We start from the raw sequence: 24083 nt of genomic DNA on the forward strand, positions 1-24083 counted from the left end.
AATTTTACGATGGACTCGAAATTGAGTCGTAATAAACCGGGCCTTTAATATGTCACCATTTTATTTTTAATTTAGGCGGATAACAATGAAAGTGACAATGATTCGGAAAACAGTTCATCTAACAGCAACGAACGTTCAACCACCACTGGAACACATCATCCTGTAAGTTATACTTTTCACACAGCAACCTGGTCTTTGCAGCCAACAATACACCAATACTTCTTCCTAACTATTTAAAATGTTAAGCTCATTTTATTCCATCACTGCTTGCTCTTTATTCATAATAGTATTCTCTTGGCATCAGTGGAACAAAAATCCGGTAGTTTCAAACTACTAATCTGTGAAGTGCTATTGCATTTACTGATAATCAGAACTTTTGCGTTTGATACTGCTACACAAACTGTTACGTGCTTGGCTTAATAAGATAAATTCGTTTTTTTGTTTTTTTTATATATCATAAATACTTTGCCATATACCAGAGCACTGACAATGTATGTGATGAAAATGCAAACAACAGTTCACCAAGTAGCAGCAGCGAGAACCCACCGACTATGGACGGCTCTTCGGTAATTTAGTTGTAATTTTATCTTGGTATTAAATTGTTTTTTTGTCAAACTCAAGTCTTACTTAGGGCCGCATATGATAATTTGAGTATGTCAATGGTTCATACTAACAAAACTAAAAAAGAAACTTAGTTATATTCAAATATAGGTATTGTATCTGCAATATGCTTAATTTACAAGTTGAATATTCATAAAGTACCCGCAAAATACCAAATTCATAAAAAGTTGAGGTGATTTTAAGGGTGCAATTTTAAAACTGTTGGAAATGAACCGATTCGAATTTGAGCCGAAGACTAAAAACGTTTTTGACATTTTTGTTTTTTCAAACAAGAAAATAATATGGAAAGCAGGAAATTCACCCATTGAAGACATTATTTTAACGTATATATATATATATATATAGCAATACATTTTCTTAACTAATAAAAAAAGTTAAGCTTGTTTTATTTCATCACTGCTTGCTCTTTATTCATAATAGAATTCTCTTGGCATCAGTGGAAAAAAAATGGGCATTTTTTGTTATTAATCTTTGACTTACTATTAATCAATAGTTTACGATAATTCTGTCTTTTCTTACTTTAACAAGACCTGTTACTTGTGGCCACTTGTTAAATATCAAAACTTTTGCAACTAATTTTAATAGTATAAACATTTACAAGCCTGATAGAAATAGAAGTTTGTAAGGTTTTACTGTGTTAAACTTAGAAGTTAAATGCTGACAACCGCCAACCCAACAGTGGAAATTCAAGTACTCAAGCTAAATGTTTAGTCTTAAACTTTTAAATAAAGTCGCGTTGACATTTTCATAACTAAAATATAGGCCAGGGTTCGTCTTCCATGCTGTTTTAAGGGAATTATCCTAAAAGTTGTCTTTGTAATATAGAGTACCTATTTCTAGAAATCTTTATAAAGATTTACTTATTTATATTTACACTTCAAAAAGTGTCTATTTTACACAGGGAGGGCAATCGACCTTTGATGAGGAAAACTCGAATCAACTGTTACAAAAGCTTATTGCAGGGCAACAATTGCAGGGTGAAGTATCACAAAAAAACCATAAAGAGCTACGCAAACTAATAAGCACAGTTGTGGATGTAAGTGTATTTAATCAGAAAGTTTATTTTTTTATTGATCCAACATTCCTAAGGTCCTCAAACACAAGTAAAAATGTAGCTTGGTTAATATAACAACACTGTCAATCCTTTCAAATAGGCAAACAAAGTTTCAAAGTTATTAGATTTACATATCATTCATTTTTATTGTCATAATCCATGCATTAAAAGTTTATCCAGTCAAAAAATTAATCACATTCATTCATGACCATCTTAAAATACAAACATAAAGTCGGGATCGGCAAGACATTGTTAGCCGAGATTATTGTAAAAGTCATTAAAATTGGGAAAAAAAACTTTTTAAACAAAGTGTAGTGACTGGCATCACAATAAAAAGAATAATAAAAAACTGTCATTAATGGAAATACATTTCGCCGTAACTATCTCAGTTTGCATCTGACATAGGGCTTTATAGAAATTGTGGTTTTACTTCTATAAACGAATATTCACAATGAATATGAGGAACTACCAACCAGCAGATTTTTTCATCTTAGAAACAAAATGTGGATGCAACCCTACCTAACAGTGGCAGGAGTTTAAATACACAATCTGATGCAGTTGTTGAACCCTCTACGAGAGAAGTAAGGGAACATGTTTTTTAATTTGATATAATTTAAAAATGTCTATATTTGTTTCTGTTTGAAACACCTGCTTATGTTGTTAAAACGGTAATATTTCCGTATCACGGTACCAAGTCGAATGTTTTTTAAACAAAAAAACTTTTTTCTTCTTTTCAAGGACCAAATAAAACCAAAGCAAAATGAAGATGACTTTAATAACCGTTTTTCAATGAAGGGAGGGCCATTTTATGACGATAATGTGTCCGTAAAGGTTTACACGTAAGTTTGTTTAATTTCTACTATAATATAAAATGTATTAATGTGAAAAATATTAAAAAAAATGAAAATTATGTCTAATAAAAAGTTATATCAGCAAAAAATCTTTTTAATATAACAAATTAACATTGATGTGTTCAATCTAAAATCGTACTGCTGACATATTAGGAGTTTATTACGCCTATCAAAACTGATTTCAGCATCCACGAGAAAAGTGATGAAACAAAGAAACCACTTTGTGCAAAAATCATTAACAAAAATATTTGTGAGAGCACTAATGAAAAAAGGTTGTTGTTAGATTTAAAGGATTCAAACGTTGTTCATTATTATGGCCTTTGGTCAATGGTGAGTATTAATTATTTTGATTTACATGCAAAAAGTTATAAAACGAATACTTCAAAAGTCATTAGGAAATTCTTTTCAGGGTAGTTAGTATTAACATTTAGGTGATTTATTTTAGATTTGAATTGAAAAAAGAAAAATAGTTTTAGCAAAATTTCTTCAAATATCAATAGTTTCAAGGGAATTGTTTTCTGCGTTTCAGGATTTTAATCAATCTTATGCCTTTGTAATGGAGCTTTGTTGTACAACAGTTGAAGATGTATGTATTAAAATATAGACCAAATTAAACTTTTACATTTGGCTTTTTTCATTGTTTAATATTCAATTGTTCGAAGCCATTAACAACAATGCTTTTTTGTATTAGTACATAAAAAAACCCAAAAACTGGATTGATATTAAAAGCGGTGAAAAGGTAACTGATGGAACTGACATTCAGGATATTTTGCCCATTTCCCGATTGGAAATTTTGAAACACTCAACATTAGGATTACATTATCTGCACTCTGAAGACATTAGTAAGTTATCTAAATCCCGCTTATTTCATGTGGGCCCTTGTTATAATTTGTTGCATTCTTTAATTCAAGCAACAGCTGTTTTTAACAAATTGCTTTAGTTCACAGAGACATAAAGCCAAGCAACTTTTTTGTCACCGACAAAGCTGGGAAAGCTATTGTAAAAATAGGCGACTTCGGAATTAGTCTAAAAAGAAGGAATAAAGTAAAATCAAGTGCAAAAATAAGTGTTTATGGCACAGAAATGTTTATGCCCCCTGAAGCTTTTAAAATAGATGATGATGGTAATTGTTTAGAAAAACCTATTGTAAGTAATTTTAGGATTTTTGCATATCTTCATTCCATAATAAAAATCTGTTTTTTCTATTCTAGAATTTATCCTACGACATATTCAGTTTTGGAATAATGTGGTACTTTGCATTGACCAATGGAAAAGGTCATCCTTTTGGAGGCATAAATCGTCACCGCGGCAGAGTAACAGATGGAATAGCACCAACACTGGAGTTAGAAGGTAGATAACAAATAAGTTTAGGTAATTTTTCTTTAATGATTATCCACTTGAGTTAACTAAAAATTGGTAATGTAATGTTTATCACAAATCCCATTATCCCTATAAGTGTAAAAATACTTTATAATCCAAGGAAGTTGCCATTGTCATTGACTATTTTGACGTAATAAACCTGTTGTTTCACGTTGACTTTGTGGCAAGTAGGGTTTAAACCTCTTTTAATTGTATTTTTGCTGTTTTAGGTTTTTTTGTTTTATTTAAAAAATTCATTAGGTTAAGAAGACATCAAACTACAAAAAACGAGAAAAATTGCCAAAAACAATTTGCTAAAATACTAAAAAAATAAAAACATCTGTAGTTTTTGCTGTACCAGTTTTATGTTTTGCCAATAATGTTTCTTAACAATTTATTAATCCATCAAAATTGCTTTGTACATTTAGCACACTCTTTGGTCAACTTTAGACCAAAATAAAATCCATAACCAAGCCTAACCTAAACTGAGGTTTACAATGTCATTGCAACCACTAAATCACGGTTTCTTTGAATAACATTACTTATTATTATTACTTACCATCCTTGGCCAGATATTGACTGTGAAATTTCCCTGGAGAAGAAAAAGGAAGCTCTTGAATTAATTGGCAAAATGCTCCAGTTTAAACCAACGGAGCGCTGTGACGTCAAAGTGGTCCACGCCTTTTTCAAAAAAGGTAGATTTCTTCATTCAGTTAGAACTGTTTGCACTTGACTAAAAACTCTAAAACTCGGCAAATACTTTTTTCTATAACAATTAATAGTGCTTTAAAGAATTTTAAAATTATGATTTTTTTTTACTGCAATATAAAAGCTCATTGTTGTCACCTTTCGCATTTTAAATATGATTATATAGCAACCATTCCTTTTTTGATGGTTGCTCATAAAAGGTAGATTTCTTTATATATTGTTGGTAACTTTGTAGGAAATGTAATAATTTCTATGCCCTTGTAAACTTCACCGAGGGGAAATTAATTTCAGTTACATTAGAACACTGCAAACTTTTCGCACTTGACTGAAAACTTAAAAGCTTGGTAAAGGCTTGGCAATAACGTTTTCAATTCTATAATTTAATATTGCTTTAAAAAAAAATTTTCCTTTTTTTACGAGTTGAAAGCTCGTTGTTTTTGAATGACTGTTATTATCAATGTTTATATGTTTACATAATACATGAGGAAATTTGAAGCACAAACATTAAACAAATAAGTTATCATAACAATTAATGATGTTTAATTTACAGAAATACAACCTCAGGCCCCACAATAACCATCATCCTGAAGCTTGCAAAAGAAAGCTTTTTTAAGAAAAAAAAATGATTTTGGACTTTGGCCCTTGTAGAAAACTAAGAAAGCATACAGACGTCATTATTGTTGTGGTCATGTTTTCTTTTATTTTTGCTCCATTATACGAATATGAATTGATCGATGGGATTTAATATATTGTTACTGAAAATGTAAAACAGTTGGTTTTACTTTCTGTTTCCTTGCTTTTAAATGAGTATTTAATATATTATTTTATCATGATCTGTTCCAACTTACACTTTTGTTACTTGATTTTTTCTATGTTATAAATTTCCTTATATATTATAAGAGTTTATATCAGTATTTACTAGATGTGTATTTTTTATTTATTTTTTAAACAACGAGTTATACTGGCCTGTATATAGCGAGATGCTACTGAAACCGCAATATGTGTTTTTATTTTATGCTTTGTTTTCGTGCCTTGCAAACTGCAATTTTATGCTATGTGCTTAGTAACGTTTGACATGGTTTTCCATTGTTATGATATTTTTCATTTATTTTTTTATTTTTTGCAGCTTGTTGTTTATTTTTTTAACTATTAGCTTTCTTGGTTTATCAAGCTGAGAGAAAGGTCATGTCTGCAACAAGGTTAGTATTACATTAAATGCTGCTTCTTAAAAAATAAACATTTGCTTTCTGGAATTACTGTAGTTTTACAATGAATTAAAATAATGTAAAAATTGTTTAATGTTTTTTTAACAAGTTTATATTTTTAAAGGCATTTTTTTCTTTTTTAAAGTGTTGCATTAAGTAAGGCTAAAGAAAATATTGTTGATGTTTTAACAAAAGAACATCCAAAAGTTGGTTATCACAAGTGGTCTGAGTATTTGCGCAAACTTGGTTTTCACGATTTGGAAATTGACAACCACCGAGCAAACGGTGATTTTAGTGGTTTGGCTCGCTATTGGTGCAAGTATGTAGGTAAGGTGTGTTTAGAAGTGTCAAATTTTTTTGCTTTAACAGACATAAATTTTTCTGATATATGTTCAGGTTCGAACACTGACAGTAAAATCTTTGAGTCCACCAGGAAAGAAGTTTTAGGACAAGAAGTTTCCTTAGAAGGTTTATTTGCCTCAATCAAGTTCACCCAACTTCGAAAACGTAAGACGTTGTGATATTGTCTAATTCTTAGACTTCTTAAACAAGTTAAAATAATTATTTTCAGGTCGAAACCGTGCCCTGTTTGTATATGAATTCATTCGTAGCTATGACATAGCAAATTGGAAAGACTTGGTGCGCGGGAAATTGGACCAAGGAGACAAGTTACCGGTTTTTGAGTATAATTACAAAAATGACATCGAGGAACAGAAATACAGAGTGTTTGTTTGCTGGCTTGAGGCAAACAATTTTAGTAAGTGCGTTTTGATGGTTCACATTTATTTTGTTTCTTAAATTGCTTTAGTACAATTAATTTTATAAAGGATTGTAAGTGTTTTTTAACCATTTGGTGTTTATTAATAGCAACCATTCATTCTGCTGTTGATGAACTGAAGAAAAAGGAAATACCAATAATACCTGAACGCTCTGAAGGTATATCCCCGAATTTTATTTACATTCACATATTCGTAAAAACATGTTTTACTTCTAGAAATTTCTATAGAATCCTGGTGTGATACAGACCAAGAAAGTAAAACTACTGAAGGTATTATTTGAATGCTTTGTATCTCAATGTGCTCGAAATAGCTCTTTTTGAGGCTTATGTTCCTATTCAGAAACAGCCCAAAACTTGTAATTTTGTTGTAAGTTAAAATTATGTATTGGTCATTAAGAGGCCACAGCTTGATGGCTTTGAATATAATTAAACCGTGCCGCTCGTGCCTTTTCTGTTCATAAATGCATAAGTTTAAGCTGCTCATTTAGTCGATTCATTTGAGAAACAACACACTTCATTTCACTCAAATTTATGTAAATTTTTGCACTGTTTTAACAAAGATTCTCTAAAAAATTCATTAAAGATGAATAAATTAATTTGAAGTTTTACGGTCAGAGAGATAATTGTGATAATTGATTTATTCCTCGCCAGTCGAATAAATGCTTTAATTCAATCGTTATATTCATTTCTGTTTTAATTTTAGAAAATCTGGCGGAATTCAGCTTCAACAGACGCTATAGATTGCACACGTTATTCAGCGAAGGAAAGACTGCTAACCTTTATGTGTTAGAAGTTTGTTATCATTGCAAGCAGTATTTTTTAAGTCTGGCAAAAAATTGTATTTTAAATAATGATTACGTATCTTTTTAACATCTCACATATTAACAATCAAAAAGAAGCAAACTGTTAATAATCTGCATATTTTATGACTGGTACTAATATTCCTTTACACCAAAGTTGGTGGTAAAAGTTTAAGTTATCTTACTACAACATACTTTTTTTGTTTTTAGTGCTCGTAGTTTGAATGGGGATGACGTTGTGTGTGCTAAAATACTTATTCCTCAGCATTATAACATCTCACAAGTTGATTCAATCGCAAAATTTAAACACTCAAATATTGTCCGCTTCTATGATATCTTGTCTGTGGTGAGTTACTTCTTTGAGATTTGTAAATTTGCTTTTTATCTAAATTGTTATATAATTTTTTTATTTCTTGGTGCAAGGACAGTGACTCATAAATCTTACACGTGAGCTGAAAAACAATGTACCTAAATATCTAACGTGAAAGTTCACACAGGGGGCCATTTGGAAAAATTTACATATTTTCGCAAAATCGTTTTTTGTGAACGATCGGAACTATTTTACCAATTTAATGAAAATTTTGCATCTGATTGGATCAGAACTACTTTTGGCTAATTCAATCTTGACTCTCTTTTGCTTTGTTTGTAACTAAATCACAAACGAAAAATTGTAGTTTAAACCCAACAAAATTTCTGGTAATACTTTTATAATTTGGTATTTGTTACTTGACCTATTTTAAAAGTTTTATACAGATCTATATAAAACAAGTTCAATTAAAACTCACGGAGTAATGATTTTATGGGGTGTTAAATTAATTTTGACCACTTTGGGTTCTGAAAAATCAAATTTTGTTTATTTTTTAAGCAATCTGATGACAAGAAAGCGATTGCATTTGTTATGGAACTTTGCTACATAACAGTCCACAATGTATGTATAACATGAATATCATAACTAAATAAAGCTGGTAACAATACTTATCTGCTGAATTTGTTCAGTATATTTTGAAGCCAAGTGAATGGGTTGATGTAAAAAATGCACAAATCGGCAAAGGAGACGTTTTTGATGTTTTAAACATTGGTTTTCTTGAGATTCTTCGTCAATCGACGTCAGCACTTGTGTATCTCCACTCGCTCGAAGCAGGTAAAGTTATAAACTGTGAAAGTTATAAAAAAGCTTTTAATTTAAATATGCAAGGCATCTGCACATAATGTGGTTACCAATTATAAACTGTATTAGTGTTGCATGGCTTATAGATTTTAATATGAGACTCCGCCTAAAATAGTTAACAACGGTAAAGGTTAAGTGTGCACGTTAACATTTAAAACCCTAACAATAAACGTTTACCTTTAAAACATTTTACTGAAATAAAGAAACAAGCACAAATGTATTAAAAAAGTCACTTCAGTGGGTTGATTGGTTTGCTTGCTTTTATTTATATTATTTATACGTTTAGCAAAGATGTTTGTCACGCATTTGTTTTTTATTAGCTCTTTTGAATACCTTTTTGAATAATAACGTTTGAAATTACATGTTTATATTAGTTCATGGTGCCATCAAGCCGAATAATTTCCTATTAACACTTGACGAAACCGGGAAGGCTGTTGTAAAACTATCAGATATTGGAGTTACCCCGAAACTGCCGAACCGGACTGGTTCTCTTCATATCACTAAACTACTGAGCAGTGAAGAATATATGTCTCCTGAAGCCATATCTTGTACAAATGTCGCTGATAAACTTGTAAGTATTTGATTATGCGTTGTAAATAATATGTATGGGTATGCTACTTGTGTCCTAATAACACAAAAATATTCTATTGATAATGTGGTTCAGTTGTAATATTTATGGTTTAAAAGACACAAAAAAATTACAATTAAAACTCACATCCAGATGCCATCCTACGACATATTTAGTTTTGGAATAATGTGGTACTTTGTATTGACCAATGGAAAAGGTCATCCTTTTGGAGGCATGAATCGTCACCGCGGCAGAGTAACAGATCGAATAGCACCCATACTGGAGTTAAAAGGTAAATAACAAATAAGTTTAGGCAATTTTTTAATCCGTAATTTTGTTTTCCTAATTATTAATGTTAGCCCAAACCATCGGCTTTGATCAGACAAAAAAAGCGTAAACAGATAAAAATTGTAATGTTAAGTACTTCAGCCCAAAATAACAACCATAAAATCAAACAATATCTTGAAGGTCACTGGTCCACTATATATCAATGCATCCACGGATTGCCTTGAAGTTAATTTTGAATTACTTTACTTATTAATATTATTTACCATGGTTGGACAGATATTATTTGCAAACAAATTAAGTTAGGTAAATTTTGCTAAAAAAAAACAATTTTTTCAAGCTAGCTACTGTATTACATTTAACAACATTAAAAAACACCCTTCAATATTTTGCGTATAGCTGTTATTATAAGATAGATAACCATAACACTTTAACAAAAAATGTATTAGAGCTTAACCAAAACAGTTTTTAATCGTTTTGTCAGATTTAAAGGTCGACCTGAATCCGACGCAGCAAAACGCAGTCCTTAAGAATATCAGGAAAATGCTTTGCTTCGAGCCAAGTGACCGATGTACAGCGGCCGAAATAGCTGAATCTAAAGACATCTGGGGCGACTGACAGGTTGGTATGTTTACACCTTGTATTGCATTCTCGACAAGCTTTCGCACAACCGTGATTTTTTACTTTGACCTGATAAAGCACGGTTGTACGAAATCTCATACAACTTGTCTTTTTTATTGTGCCACCCGGTTACTTATATTTACACGGTAACTTTGCTAGTATGTCTGTGCCATCGTAGACCACTCACCTTTTGTTACAATATGATTTGTAAACCGCTGATTTAGTGAGTAAATTTTAGCAATCCACTTTTCATGATTTTTAATTTTTGTAATATTTAATTATTATTACATTATTACGCAAACATCAACAAAACAGAAAGATAGTGAACAAAAATAGCAGCACCCATCAAGACGCGACAGGCTGGGCTAAAGGCAAGTCCATTCAACTTTGTAAGCTGCGAGTTTTTCAGAATTTAACGAACAGATAAAACCAGGGTGTTTCATCGATTTAATCATAATGGAGCTAACAGCTTGGTATGTTTTTTGCAACAACAGAATCTTTCCCTCCAACAGAACACATAATACCAACGATATAACTTCTAAATGTTTTAATAGCGTGAGAAACGCGCCGCTTTTCAAGCTACATGGAGCAATGGGTTTTATTTGCCGATTTAAACATGAAATAAGCCTAGCGAGCTTCGGAAATTCGCATCATTAGAACGGTAAATACCGAACCTAGCGACCACCTTTGGTTTTCTTCAATATTAACTAATTAACTCAACACTGCTACCTTAAGGTAAAAACAAATATAAAGTAGCCTATTGCAATTTGTTTTGCCAGGCACACCTGCCTTATAATGTCGAGCAGCTGATTAAGAAGAACGTGCAGATGTTTCCCAATTGCCATCACACATTCGAAGAAAGAACCTTTTTAGACAACGACTATACCTATGCATTTTGCTGCACTTGTTTAAATTGTATTTTTAATATTATTGTAAGCCTCTACTTGAAATTTGTTTTATACAATGTCTGTTAGTTAATTTACATTTAATTGTTGTTAATTTACATTAAACCTACAAAGCAACCATATCTAAAGCACAATAATCTACAATACCAGAGTATTATAAAGCCCAACGACATAATAAACCGTCGTAATAAGATATAAATCTGTCGGAATATGTTCTAAATTCATCGAAATAGGGCCTAAATGGCCAAAATAACGCCTGAAACTGTAGATAGAGGGTATGGGACAATCGGGGGCCGTCGGTCTGGCATGGGCCGGTTTGGTGTCGACGTTTGAACGCCCTAGTTTTACCGGCGCCACAAGGGCGTCGCTGTTTTGGCACCTTTGAATAGGCCTGCTTCTGGCCATTTAGGTGTTATTTCGACGGTTTAGGTCTTAATCCGATTTTTTCGTATTACGACTGATAGGTATTAGTCGTATTTTGGTCTTGCTCCGAACTGTGTCTTATTCTGACGTTTGTGTTGTTCTTATTTCGGTTTTATGACTGGAGTCCGAAAAATCATGTTGTGTTGTTTTTCACTGATTTTTATCTTAAAGTTCAAACCATTTGTTTTAAAGCGTACAGTTTTGCACTTACCCGCCTTCTCTTGTATTAATGCACATCCTTACCGGCAGTAATTTAATACATTATGCGGGAAATATTCTTTGCAAGCGTTACCCCAAACGTTCCAAAAGCGTGGTATCATTACGTCAGTCAACTTTTTGGTGAACTTTAAACTTTTTATCCTTGGTATAATTTTATAATGATAATGCAGTGACAAATTTAATTGTTGGTTATTTGAAAATGTTTTTGTGGTCAAAATTGAATCTTAATAATAAATTATTTTTTAATGAACATGGATTTCTTTACTTACATGAGAGATTAATATATAAGCAGGCACAACAAGAAGGTACACTTAATACAAAACAATATGATTATGGTTTTGGCAGATAACGCCAGACAGGGTTATTAAATTAATTCAAGGCAGTTAATGACATCTCTGTATGTTTTAGTTTCAGTTGTTTTAGTTGCTTGTAAGGTGTAATTTGTGGGAATGTGGAATAGTTTTGTTCTTGTGAAGACAATTTGCATAAAAGGCGGCCAAAAGCTTACAAGTTATGCCTGATTACATTCCTTTCCTTTTTGTTAAAGCACTTTGGCGGCCAAAGCTTGCCAAACGGCTGCAGTGACAATGCCAGTCCCGCAAAACCATGAATATGTCGGCCAAAAAGTATGTAATGGTGACTTAACTTGAGTAGGTGATATATAAGTGTTGGGACAGGCGAACAAAAACCAGTGAGCCTAGAACTTGTTGGATTTTAGGCGCTCATTTGTACGCTTTTTCCGCCTAAGTTTGTTTTTTGAATTTAACAAGTAAAACATCGCCAGTTCGCCACGATGTTCGAAGGCCAAATGGTGCGCCCTTGGGTAAAAGTATAAACTGGTTTATAAAACTGATTTCTATGAAGTCGAGCGCGAAAACGATTACGTCAAGATTATAAGCATTTCTTCATCTAAAAGTTGGTTTCATGAAAACAAATAACAACTTTGTTTCGATTAAACAGTTTATTTAAAATATGCGAATGGCTGTATGATAATATTTAAATTGTTACAGCATGATAACTAATATTGTTGTCAACTATTCTTGTAGTCGAGACGTCTAATTATATTTTTATAAACACATTAAAAAGGGAAATTCCCAATTTTATTTTTTGTCAATAAATTTTAGGGAACTTGCAATTTCACCGGATTGCTATTGAACGCTTGCACCCGTTAGTGATTATATGTCGATTTAAACTCGGCACATTTTAATTTCAAGGCCGAATATGACTAAAGGCGCTCGTCTAGAATCCTACCACAACAGACATTATTTGGGTTAGGGTGCCGGTTAGCGTTTGGGTTTGGGTGAGTCCAGTAATAGTTTTAAACAATATTACTTGACCTACCTACACCCAAACACTAACCGACACCCTAACCCACATATTATGCATTGCTTAATAATCATTTCAACGTTGTGGTAGGATTCTAGACCAGCGCCTGACTAAATATTAATATTGCTGGCTGAGTTAGGTTGCCTTGAGTGATGTGTAACAATTTTGACTAAAAATCTTGTTTATTTCTCGAGTTATGGGACATCTGCCTTTTGGCCCGATTTAAAATTTTGGACGTTGAATAATTGGTGGTCGAGTCACATCTCATTTTGAAGAGTAGAATCGTAGGTGCTCTTTCACTATTGTACGTAAAAATTAATAAAAAAAAAATTTCTTAAAATGCCGCATACCACAACACATATTGTTTGGGTTAGGGTGCGGGTTAGCGTTTGGTTGAGGGTGTCAAGTTATTATTAATAATAAACATAATATTACTTGACCCACCCTCACCCAAACGCTAACCCGCACCCTAACCCAAACAATAAGCGTTGTGGTATGCAGTATTATTGTTATTTTTTTTTGCATAACTTTTCACGTACAATAGTGAAAGAGCGCCAAATCGTAGCTATCACCTTATGAAAGTCACTTAGGGCACATTTTATAAAAGGCTGAATATTAATTAATATTTTAATGTTTTTTTTTAAATCTGATTGCTGGCTAAGTTAGGTTACTTTGAGTAATGTGTAGAAATTTCGATATCTTGTTTACTTCCGGAAAAAGAATTTAGAGCTGCGTACTTCCCTTTGGTGCCTAAAGGCCAGGCATGGGCCACCGTTTCTAGTCTCAAGCCAAAACCAACCCCAGAAAGGTCTATGTAGGTCATTAAATTTTAATTGCGTGGAATTTATGCATCTTATTGTAACAACCGCAACGACTGTTAATAAGAGATAAAACTAGGATATTTTGCATTCTACACTTAATAGAGGAACAAAATTTGCAGAAAGTGACCCAATCATAATTGTTTCTTGTCTAATAAAATATTAAACTTGGTTCTAGTTTTGTTGAACTAAAATTTTATGTGATGTAATTTGTGCGAGAACTGCTTAGATTTGAATTTTCAATTTTTTACAGTTCCTAAATATACCTAAATAACATTCCTGTGATATAGTGTTCTATTCTTATTGTTGTTTTTTCTTATGATTAAGGCCTACGGTAAGAGATATTGGTTTAATTGAATAATCAAATTGATTTCACATAATTGTGATGGAGTATCATGGTAAAACTTATCATCTGTGGAATCGTGGTCTAACGAATGTTTATGACACCGACCTGTTTCACAGAAAATTACCCATGTTTCTGCATTAGGCTGTGGTGTAAATGTATTCTGTTTTGACTACATGCCTAAAATAAGAGTCTTTTAACAATGACTCACAAGGAATCTTTTAAATTAGTGACTCACATTTTGATAAACAGTCCAGAACTAAATTTCCTATAGTCAACTACACAATATATTACCAACCAACGCATGCCTTTTAATATATATATCCCTTTTCAAGAGCATAGGTCCTTTTTTCCAAAGAAAAATGACTATTCCTCATAGGAAACCTCACCACAGGCTAGTTGTTTTTCTAGCCTGGACACAATTTGTTTCCCAGCTCGATTCTTTTTATTTCGTATGGCATATTTTTTTGTTTGCATATCAATTATATTGGATTGTTTATATCAGGGGTGGGCAAATGTATTTAATGGAAGAGTCATTTGCAGAAAATAAAAGTACCAGAGAGCCACAAAATTGTTTCAACACAACAACGGTAAATAATGTAAGTTCAGCAATAACAACAGAATTGTAATATAACAAAACGGCACCAATTTAACACAATAATAATAACGGTAATAGCAAAATAACACGCACGATATTTATCAATATAAGTCTTTCAATTGTTTGATTTGATAATCTCTGAAACCTTAGCAATGAAATTGCATTGACTTACTGTTAACTAACTCTTTGGATTCTATGTCTAGTGTTACATCATAAACGAAATGCTGACCTAAATCAGAAAAGAAAGACGTTCATAAACCGTTCTCTTGGTAGCCGTTACAGTTTTTTTTTTTGAATTTTACAATTCAACCAGAAGAGCCATAAAAATATGCCGGCGAGCCGCAGTTTGCCCACCCCTGGCATAGATCCTTCTTTTCAAAGAAAAATGACCAGTCCTCATAGTAAACCCCACCAACTGAATTCAGTAATCCTCTCCGAAGGCATCTTGTTTACTATATATGGATGCCGTTATTGTAGGACAGTACAACTCCAGAATACCTTGATCACAGGTCATACACATTGTGTATAGGAATGTTTTAGTTGTAGTTTTCTAGTATAATATAAAAAATGCCTAATATGTTATTATTATTTTTTTGTATTTTGTGTTTACCTTATTAGATTTCCGACAGTCTTATCATTTTTCCCTATCTAAACATCAAACTTTAACGGTATGCATCTGCAATTTTTATTTGCCCCATTTTTACTGTTGCTTTTGCTGAATATGCGTAATGTAATTCAAAAAATTGATAAAAAGTGGCATTGTACTTTTTGTTTCATCAAAATATTGTATGCCTTACTTTAAGATACTGTTGATATTTGATATTTGATATTTTATGCTTGAAATCATACACAATGTCACTTCAACCCTAAAATGTAACAAAAATAAGCTGTGGCCAACATAATAAAAAAAACAAAAAAACAATATTACTTCAACAAATGCATGCCAAGACAACGGAAATGTCTTAACCCTAACCCTGATTTTCAACTTTTTTTAGGTTTTAGACACCCAGGGCATTGTCGAATGTTTTAATATAAGAAAAGGTGTCGCAGACTTTGCTTAAGCAGGTTGTGTTTATCTGGCTGCCATGCATGGCCAGTTTCAATGATTTCAGTATGTCTAACGGCAAAATTGCATTTTTCTGGTATTTTTAGTAAAATAATCTTCATCTCCAACAAAAAAACATTTGGGACTATTTGCATGAAGCAGAATATTTTTTTTTAGCCTATTCAGTTCCATTTGGCCCTTGATAATATTGTTAGAACCACAATCAGTTTTTGTATGTAAATACCTTTTTGCATTTTAATTAAAAAGATTTAAGCTATGTTGTGCTGTTTAAAGTTTAACGACATCATTGTCAAAGTTACACTGTTTAAGTGGCATATATTAATAATCACCAAATGCTAATGCTAACTTTAAATAGCCTAAAGGTTTGCCTTTTTTGTATAACATACTACTAGAGATAATGCATTTTTTGTATTAAATTTATTACAACTTTAAAACGCATCAAAAAATTACAATTTAGCTCCTTTGCTTTATTTTTGTTTTTTCAGTTTTCCGCTGTCTTGGTTGTTGGGTCTTTCGCTCTTTTATTCTCGGAATATGAATAATCGGGTCTTTCACAATTCCTTTCTTTTTGCGTAAAAGTTCAACCATCTCAAGGTCAAGAAAGCAACCTTCGATGTAATCTTCTTTTAAGTGATCTTCAATACTTTTCACCTTTTTCTTTGGTTATGGAATAATGGTTACAAACACTCTAATAGGTACATTCAACCTATCAGCTTTGGGAAATACACCAGTTTTTATCCCTATAAGTAAAACATATTTTATTTCAAACTAAATAGTATTTAACAACCGTAAAAAGCCACTAAAGTGATACCAACTAGAAAAGATTGAAAAACACTGCTGTAATATATAATACACCAAAGATTTAAACCACAAAACCTACCTTATCCAGGAAATAGTATCCTAGTTCCTCGATAGCGCCTTGGTGTGCACTTTTTTCCAGCTTCTGATTCGCCAGGTAAGTATCCCTGTGTTTCTTCTTCGATTCGATTAATTCTTGTTCGATTTCGTACAAATCGCTTCGTTCTTCGATCCACCCGCTCATTTCACTTTGCAGCAAATTGTGATCTTCATTTTCAAACTCGTCAAGTTCGCCGATCAGTTAGTCACTGACTCCTTGAATTGTAAGTTCATCATTTTCCTGAAAACAAAAAGTTTCAATAAATTCAGGGACTTAAAAAAAACCTTTGTAAATAGCTCTATTTGTCTAATTCTAAATAGGGTAGTTAGATGACACTATATAAAACAAATTGTATTGAATTCTCCACAACCGTGCTTCATTGGGTCAAAGCAGAAACCTACAAAAAATGTTAAATCTAGGGGGTCGCAGAATAAAAACTTTGGGAAGCACTGTGTTACACAATATTATACTCGCTTTAGTCTCACCAAAATCATGTTTGTGTTTCGTAGTATTTCGCAAATCGCATTGACTTCATCCAACAATGGGTCTTCGTCACCAATGCACTGCTTCAGAATATCAACCTGGGAAATATAAATTGCATTACTCGCATTGGAACATAAAATCTACAATTAGCAATTAACATCAGACAAAAGTGGTTATGCTTATAAAAGATAGATTTAGGCCGGAATTGAACTTTATTAACCTAATTATCGTTATACCAAGGAAATATAAATCACTATGAAACAAAAAACTGTGGCGCGCCTAAATAGAAGTCTTTTAGTTTGAAACTTCGTCGAAAATTAGTTTGTGTTGCATTCAACAAAATGTCAACTGTATTTCATCTTCATTAAGGAAATATGTTGTGGGCTGTACTTTGGTTACCCCTGGCTTAAAGAAATATTATCTCAGGTCCTAATTACAAAACAAAAGATGATATAATTAAATAAAGATATTTTCTTACACATTCTTGTGAAACAGGATTTGTAGCGTTCTGTAGAGATTTTGTGGCTTTTTTCAAATAACCTTCTTCCCATAGTAAAGGTCCTAAAGTAACAAAAGTAATTGTTGCTTTTAAACTCTAGCATTAACTTGTAAACTTTTTTTTGTTTGCATTAAGGGTTTTATAAAATCAAAAATTGCAAACAGCAGTGTTGTGATGACTTTTAAAAGTCACTGTTTTGATAAACTGACTTGCCTTGGGATTAAAGGCCCGTTTACACTACAGCTGCACTGAGCTGAGCAAAGCGTAATTTGAATTTAAATTTTATTGTTTTGAGCTTTTCATGCTTTGCTAAACTCAAGCTCTGTGCAGCTGGAAAAAAATACGCTTTGGAGCGATTTTTATTCCCAGCTTGGCTCAGTGCAGCTGTAGTGTAAACGGCCCATAATAGTTTTAGTTTAAAATTTTGATATAAATTTATTTATTTATCTGGGACATTTTTTTCAGCTGTAAGTGTTTTTCATGAAAAATAAGTAACGTTTGGTCACAAATTTTAGCCATGTATGAAATAGTGTTGTGATGTGATTTCATAATTAAAAAAAATATTCTGGATCCGCCCTGTTTAAGAACCTTTTTTTGTTTAAATTATTCAACAAACCAAAGATCTTACTAAATGTGGATTTCATCAAAGTATTGTGATTTCCACAAGCCACAACAACTTATGGGTTCTTGGTAAACTCGCCCTGTTTAAGAACCTTTTTTTGTTTAAATTATTCAACAAACCAAAGATCTTACTAAATGTGGATTTCATCAAAGTATTGTGATTTCCACAAGCCACAACAACTTATGGGTTCTTGGTAAACTCGCCCTGTTTAAGAACCTTTTTCTGTTTAAATTATTCAACAAACCAAAGATCTTACTAAATGTGGATTTCATCAAAGTGTTGTGATTTCCACAAGCCACAACAACTTACCCCATGGTTCTTGGTAAACTGCTCTTATTCCATGTTCTTTCTCAATACTTCCGAGTAAACTCAGACCAGCAACTTCTAGGCTTGGGTTGGATAAATGTTTTTTTAATTTTTTTTAATTTAGTTGAAACTAGACAAAATACCCGACGTTGCCCATGTTAAATAGAATATTTACCGGTTATTCGTTAGATCTTCGTAAAAGACATAAATAATGCAACCATATTTTTTAAAATGTCATAACAAATATGTCTAAATGTTTGAGTGTCACTACATAGAAATTTCAAATCATGTGATGTGAAGACGGTTCACTATTGCGCACAACACTTGGCTAAGCATGCAATACATCTTTTAAGTAACGAAAACCTGTGACGTTTGTCAAATGAGAATAACTCCCAAACGTAAAACTTAAGGTTGCAGCAGCAATTGCTTAGACTTGCTTGATAGAGTCATGTTTAAGCAAATACGTAATCCCGGTGCTAAACTGCGTCAAACGTGAGAAAAATCCTCATTGAAAAAAAAATGTTTACTGTTAACTACTACAATAAACGCAATATTTCGCGAACTCTGCTAAGTATTGCGTGGGTAAACACATTGTAAGAAGTCATTAGGCTTTGGCCGCAATCACTATCGCTAACAAACGGCTTAAAAATAAAAATTCAATTCTTTGTAAATTTGCACTTTCTCTTTTATTATGTAGATGCTGTATTATGCATATGTGTCTACATACCTTTGGCTCTTCAATGTTTAGTCTTGGCAAGATTTCAGGAGCTTCAGTATTGCTGGCAGCTGTAGAAAATAGGTTTTTAATTGATTCAAAACCACTTTTTTCCAGGGTTTACCATAAATGATGCCAGCTACATACAATTTAATGACCCTAATATTTAAACCATAATAACTGTATATTTTTATCCACATTAATTATTAGTTTGATAAAAGCAAATTCCTTGAATGCTGCATTATTTCTGTCTTTTTAATCTGTGCCTAAACACAAAAGTGATTAATTAACTTCCTTCCTATATTAACTTACCTTGAAGACTTATTTGATCCAGTTCATTTCCAATTGGTCGATCTGGAACTAGTATAAATGTTTTAGTTTTAAAAAAAAATTAAAGGCTTAAACTGAGTAGTAGTAAAAACTACTAACAAAGTTTAATTGGTTGGTTAGTAGGCTGCCACTTATTATCATAACAACTCCAAAAACAAACCTGTAACATCAAGACTAGGCGGCAAACTTTTCTTGGCAGTACGGCGTTTCCTGTAATATGAAGCAAGGATTTGCTACACCAAGGCATTTATTAGGCTTAATAAGGAATTTCAAGCCAAAAAGGTTAAGTAAATCAACATCATCTTTATTAAGAGGTTTTACTAACTTGTATTATTGTCATTTATTGCTTTATTGAAGTTGATTAATTATACGTTACAGATTCGTGCATAGTGTACCCAAGGCTTTTATTGTTATAAAACCTTTTAATGCATAAACTTTGTCCATAACAGTTATGCATAATAAAGGTACTCTACACACTATTTGCAATTATACATGGTCAACTAATAGATTATTAACAGCCATTATCTATGTAACACATTTATCTGAACATTAAGTATTATTATAAATAGATTTGTTGCAAATGTAATAAATAACCTACAATATGGTGAAGCTGTGATAATTTACCTCACAATAAAGAACATAACTGCCATTGCAACCAAAGCCAGTATTATTGCTCCAACTGTTCCAACAATCAGGCCTACTGAAAGGTAAAAACAATATTTATCTATTTTCGAAACACAATACACACTTTTGGTAATTGTAATAAATATTCTAAAGTCATAACATTCAATTAAATCGTCATTTTGTTGTTTACAACCTTTCAAGCAGCTTGGGTTACCAATCAAGTTTTAATGTTATACATAACCAACTATTTTCACTAAACAATGATTATGAAAATAGATAGTACATAGTACAATAAATATTTGAATGCTTTTATATTTTAATAAATTGTCGTTTTGTTGTTTACAACGTTTCAACAATATAACACTTGCTTTACCTAAAATTTCTGTAAATTTAAGTGATAAATTTTAATTTGTTTTTTATCAACCCATTTGGGTTACCAATCAAATTTTCATATAATACCTAGCGTACTTTATTCACTGAACAATGATTATGTAGAAGAGAAAGTACTATATCAACGGAATATAGCACAATACACAATAACTGAAAGCTAAATTTCTGTGAAATTGGTTTTAAATAAATGTTATCCTACTTTGTTTAACAACATATTATTTACCTGTGTTGGTTTCTTGTTTCATTTACTTCATTTACTTCATTTACTTCATTTACTTCATTTACTTCATTTACTTCATTTACTTCATTTACTTCATTTACTTCATTTACTTCATTTACTTCATTTACTTCATTTACTTCATTTACTTCATTTACTTCATTTACTTCATTTACTTCATTTACTTCATTTACTTCATTTACTTCATTTACTTCATTTACTTCATTTACTTCATTTACTTCATTTACTTCATTTACTTCATTTACTTCATTTACTTCATTTACTTCATTTACTTCATTTACTTCATTTACTTCATTTACTTCATTTACTTCATTTACTTCATTTACTTCATTTACTTCATTTACTTCATTTACTTCATTTACTTCATTTACTTCATTTACTTCATTTACTTCATTTACTTCATTTACTTCATTTACTTCATTTACTTCATTTACTTCATTTACTTCATTTACTTCATTTACTTCATTTACTTCATTTACTTCATTTACTTCATTTACTTCATTTACTTCATTTACTTCATTTACTTCATTTACTTCATTTACTTCATTTACTTCATTTACTTCATTTACTTCATTTACTTCATTTACTTCATTTACTTCATTTACTTCATTTACTTCATTTACTTCATTTACTTCATTTACTTCATTTACTTCATTTACTTCATTTACTTCATTTACTTCATTTACTTCATTTACTTCATTTACTTCATTTACTTCATTTACTTCATTTACTTCATTTACTTCATTTACTTCATTTACTTCATTTACTTCATTTACTTCATTTACTTCATTTACTTCATTTACTTCATTTACTTCATTTACTTCATTTACTTCATTTACTTCATTTACTTCATTTACTTCATTTACTTCATTTACTTCATTTACTTCATTTACTTCATTTACTTCATTTACTTCATTTACTTCATTTTCTTCATTTGCTTTTCCACATTGACCTTTGACCTCACTTTGTTCACTTGACCCTTCGCATGTGAGAGTTTGGATCTGGAAACGACATTAAGTTCAATTTTGAATAATTCAATATTTTTTGCTAATTTTAAAGTTTGAAATTTAAATGATTTTGCAGCGACATTACCTTCGATTAAATAAAGCCTAAAACTGTTTACATATTTAGCGTTTTTATCAGACAGAAGATTGATAAAACATAACAAATCACATTACTTTACTTTGGTTGATTTGTACACATTAACATGCAGTTTACTTTTAGAGTAATATTTCTTCCATTTGGATGCTTTGTTGTGTTTATTTTCAGCTGTGAATTTTTGCCTTGGGCTTCAAACTGTTGATGTGTTGTTAAAATGTCACTTGAAGCCGAAACCTGAACAGTGAAATTTAAAACATAGGAACCAATGGTATAAGCTTTAGGTTAATATTTGTTTGTGCTGACATGAGAAAGAAACGTGATTTTCACAAAATAGGTTATTACAAGGATGTTTACTTATTCAAGCCTCGTGTTGTTAAAATAATTAGAAATAATTCGGGAAATTAAAAAACACTTACATTATAGTAGATGATGTTTGTGTGGTTTGTGTTTACTTGCAACAGACAAGGATTGCTTGAGATCACTGATGCACTTGGAACTGCATCTGGAAGTATTACTGCTTTTGTTGTCAAGTTTAACCTGCTTTCAACTGAAAAGTTGCTGCAGCCAATAAATTCAACTCTGATCTGAAATAAAAGTTGAGATTGCAAAATTTTGATTGAAATTCACAATGAGAACATACCTTTATTGCATATTTTGTCATTGGTCTGAGTGTATCTATTGTAGCTTGTAATTTAATATACTGAATAATTTTTGATTGAATGTTTAAATTGTTTTCCTGAGTTGACACATCAACCTAAAATATAAACAGATTATGCACCAAGAACTAGTTAATATGAAGGCTAGAAAGCTTATTGAAATCAAAACTTCCATTACTTTGTGTTGATAGATCAACCTGGAACTGGTAAACTTTCGTTGCAAACATATTTTTATTGTGAAATTAGAAGCTTACCTTGTTGATTGTGAGTCCAGTTTGGTTTGTTATTTTACCAAACTGATCGGTCCACATTATAGTAGTGTTTGAAGAATTGCATTTAGTTGTTGTTCCTTTCAAAGTTGGGGTAACTGCAACAATAATAATATTCAAAAACTTTGCCTTTTCATATTTAAATTTTAATGGGATTTTTTAAGCCTAATTAATTCAAAAACTTACATTTGACTTGGCATATGTAGTAAGCTTTAGTTGTACAGTTGACATTAACCGTCTCCCATCCATTAGTTCCATAAGAAAGTGCTTTTTGCTGACAAGTTGTTTTATTTAGTGAAGGGAAGTTTGCTGTTGTTTCATCGCTCCACAACCATTGCTTGGATTTCCATTTGGCTCCAAGTAAGACTTTTTTGTCTACAATAAAAACAAATAAACTCTTAAGTCAAAACTTTGTTTCTAAGACCAATCATGACAATGACCAATATACTTTTAAACAAAATCAGTTAATAAAGCTAAAATATATCACAAATATCTAAAAAAAATAGCTTAACTAATTTCAGAAAAAGATAAATATTATGTTCTTATAGGGTATTTGTCATCTTCAAGGCAGCAAATAATTGTAGCTTTTAAAATTTATTTTATTAAATATTTATATCTTATTTTGGACTACATTAATTCTTAATTTAATTTCATAAACATTTTTACCTGGTACAAAAAATGTTCCAACTGAAGTGTTGTGATTGTAATAAACCTCAGCACTGACGTCTGTCAAACGATTCGAGTAAATATCTTGCATCCTTCGTTGGTAAATATATATTGCTTTATGTCCAGGGGTTGGTGATTTATTTGCGTACAACATAAAATCATAAGTCCAACCTGTAAAGTAATGCTTTATTAAAAATGTCAGTGAAGTGTGTTTGGCAGTTCTATTATATAATTAAAGTTTCCGTTGAGAAATTAGTTTACCAAAAAAATACTGGATTAATTGAATCTGTTAAGTTGGAAGTGGGACAGTCTACAAAAGACTGTTTAGACACCCTGTACAGATTTGTGTAAGTAATCTAGTGTTTCCAATGCAGACAATTGATAGATTGATGATAACTAATTATTGTAATTAGGTGTTTGGCAAATTTAAACAACCAATGTGAGTAAACTATTTCTTACCACCACCAGCACACGATGTTCCATTTTTAACAGACCATTTATGTCTTGTTCCATTAGCATAACAGAAGTAAATGGCAGTTCTTCCAGCTGCATTTCTGTGTATGTGTTAAA

General features: G+C 31.6%; 1 protein-coding gene and 1 long non-coding RNA gene across 2 annotated transcripts in view; one reads left to right on the forward strand and one right to left on the reverse strand.

The window, feature by feature from the left end:
• The window catches only part of LOC146141301 (caspase-7-like), a 199967-nt gene that overhangs the window by 112311 nt on the left and 63573 nt on the right, over positions 1 to 24083 (reverse strand). The window lies entirely within an intron of this gene.
• LOC146141306 (uncharacterized) lies at positions 9391 to 11637 on the forward strand. The gene is made up of 3 exons (XR_014501333.1): positions 9391 to 9404; positions 9882 to 10018; positions 10798 to 11637. It is a non-coding gene; the product is annotated as an uncharacterized LOC146141306 (long non-coding RNA).

The sequence above is a fragment of the Ascidiella aspersa genome, chromosome 6, assembly GCF_963924565.1.
Source record: "Ascidiella aspersa chromosome 6, kaAscAspe10.2, whole genome shotgun sequence".
Taxonomy (NCBI): domain Eukaryota; kingdom Metazoa; phylum Chordata; class Ascidiacea; order Phlebobranchia; family Ascidiidae; genus Ascidiella; species Ascidiella aspersa.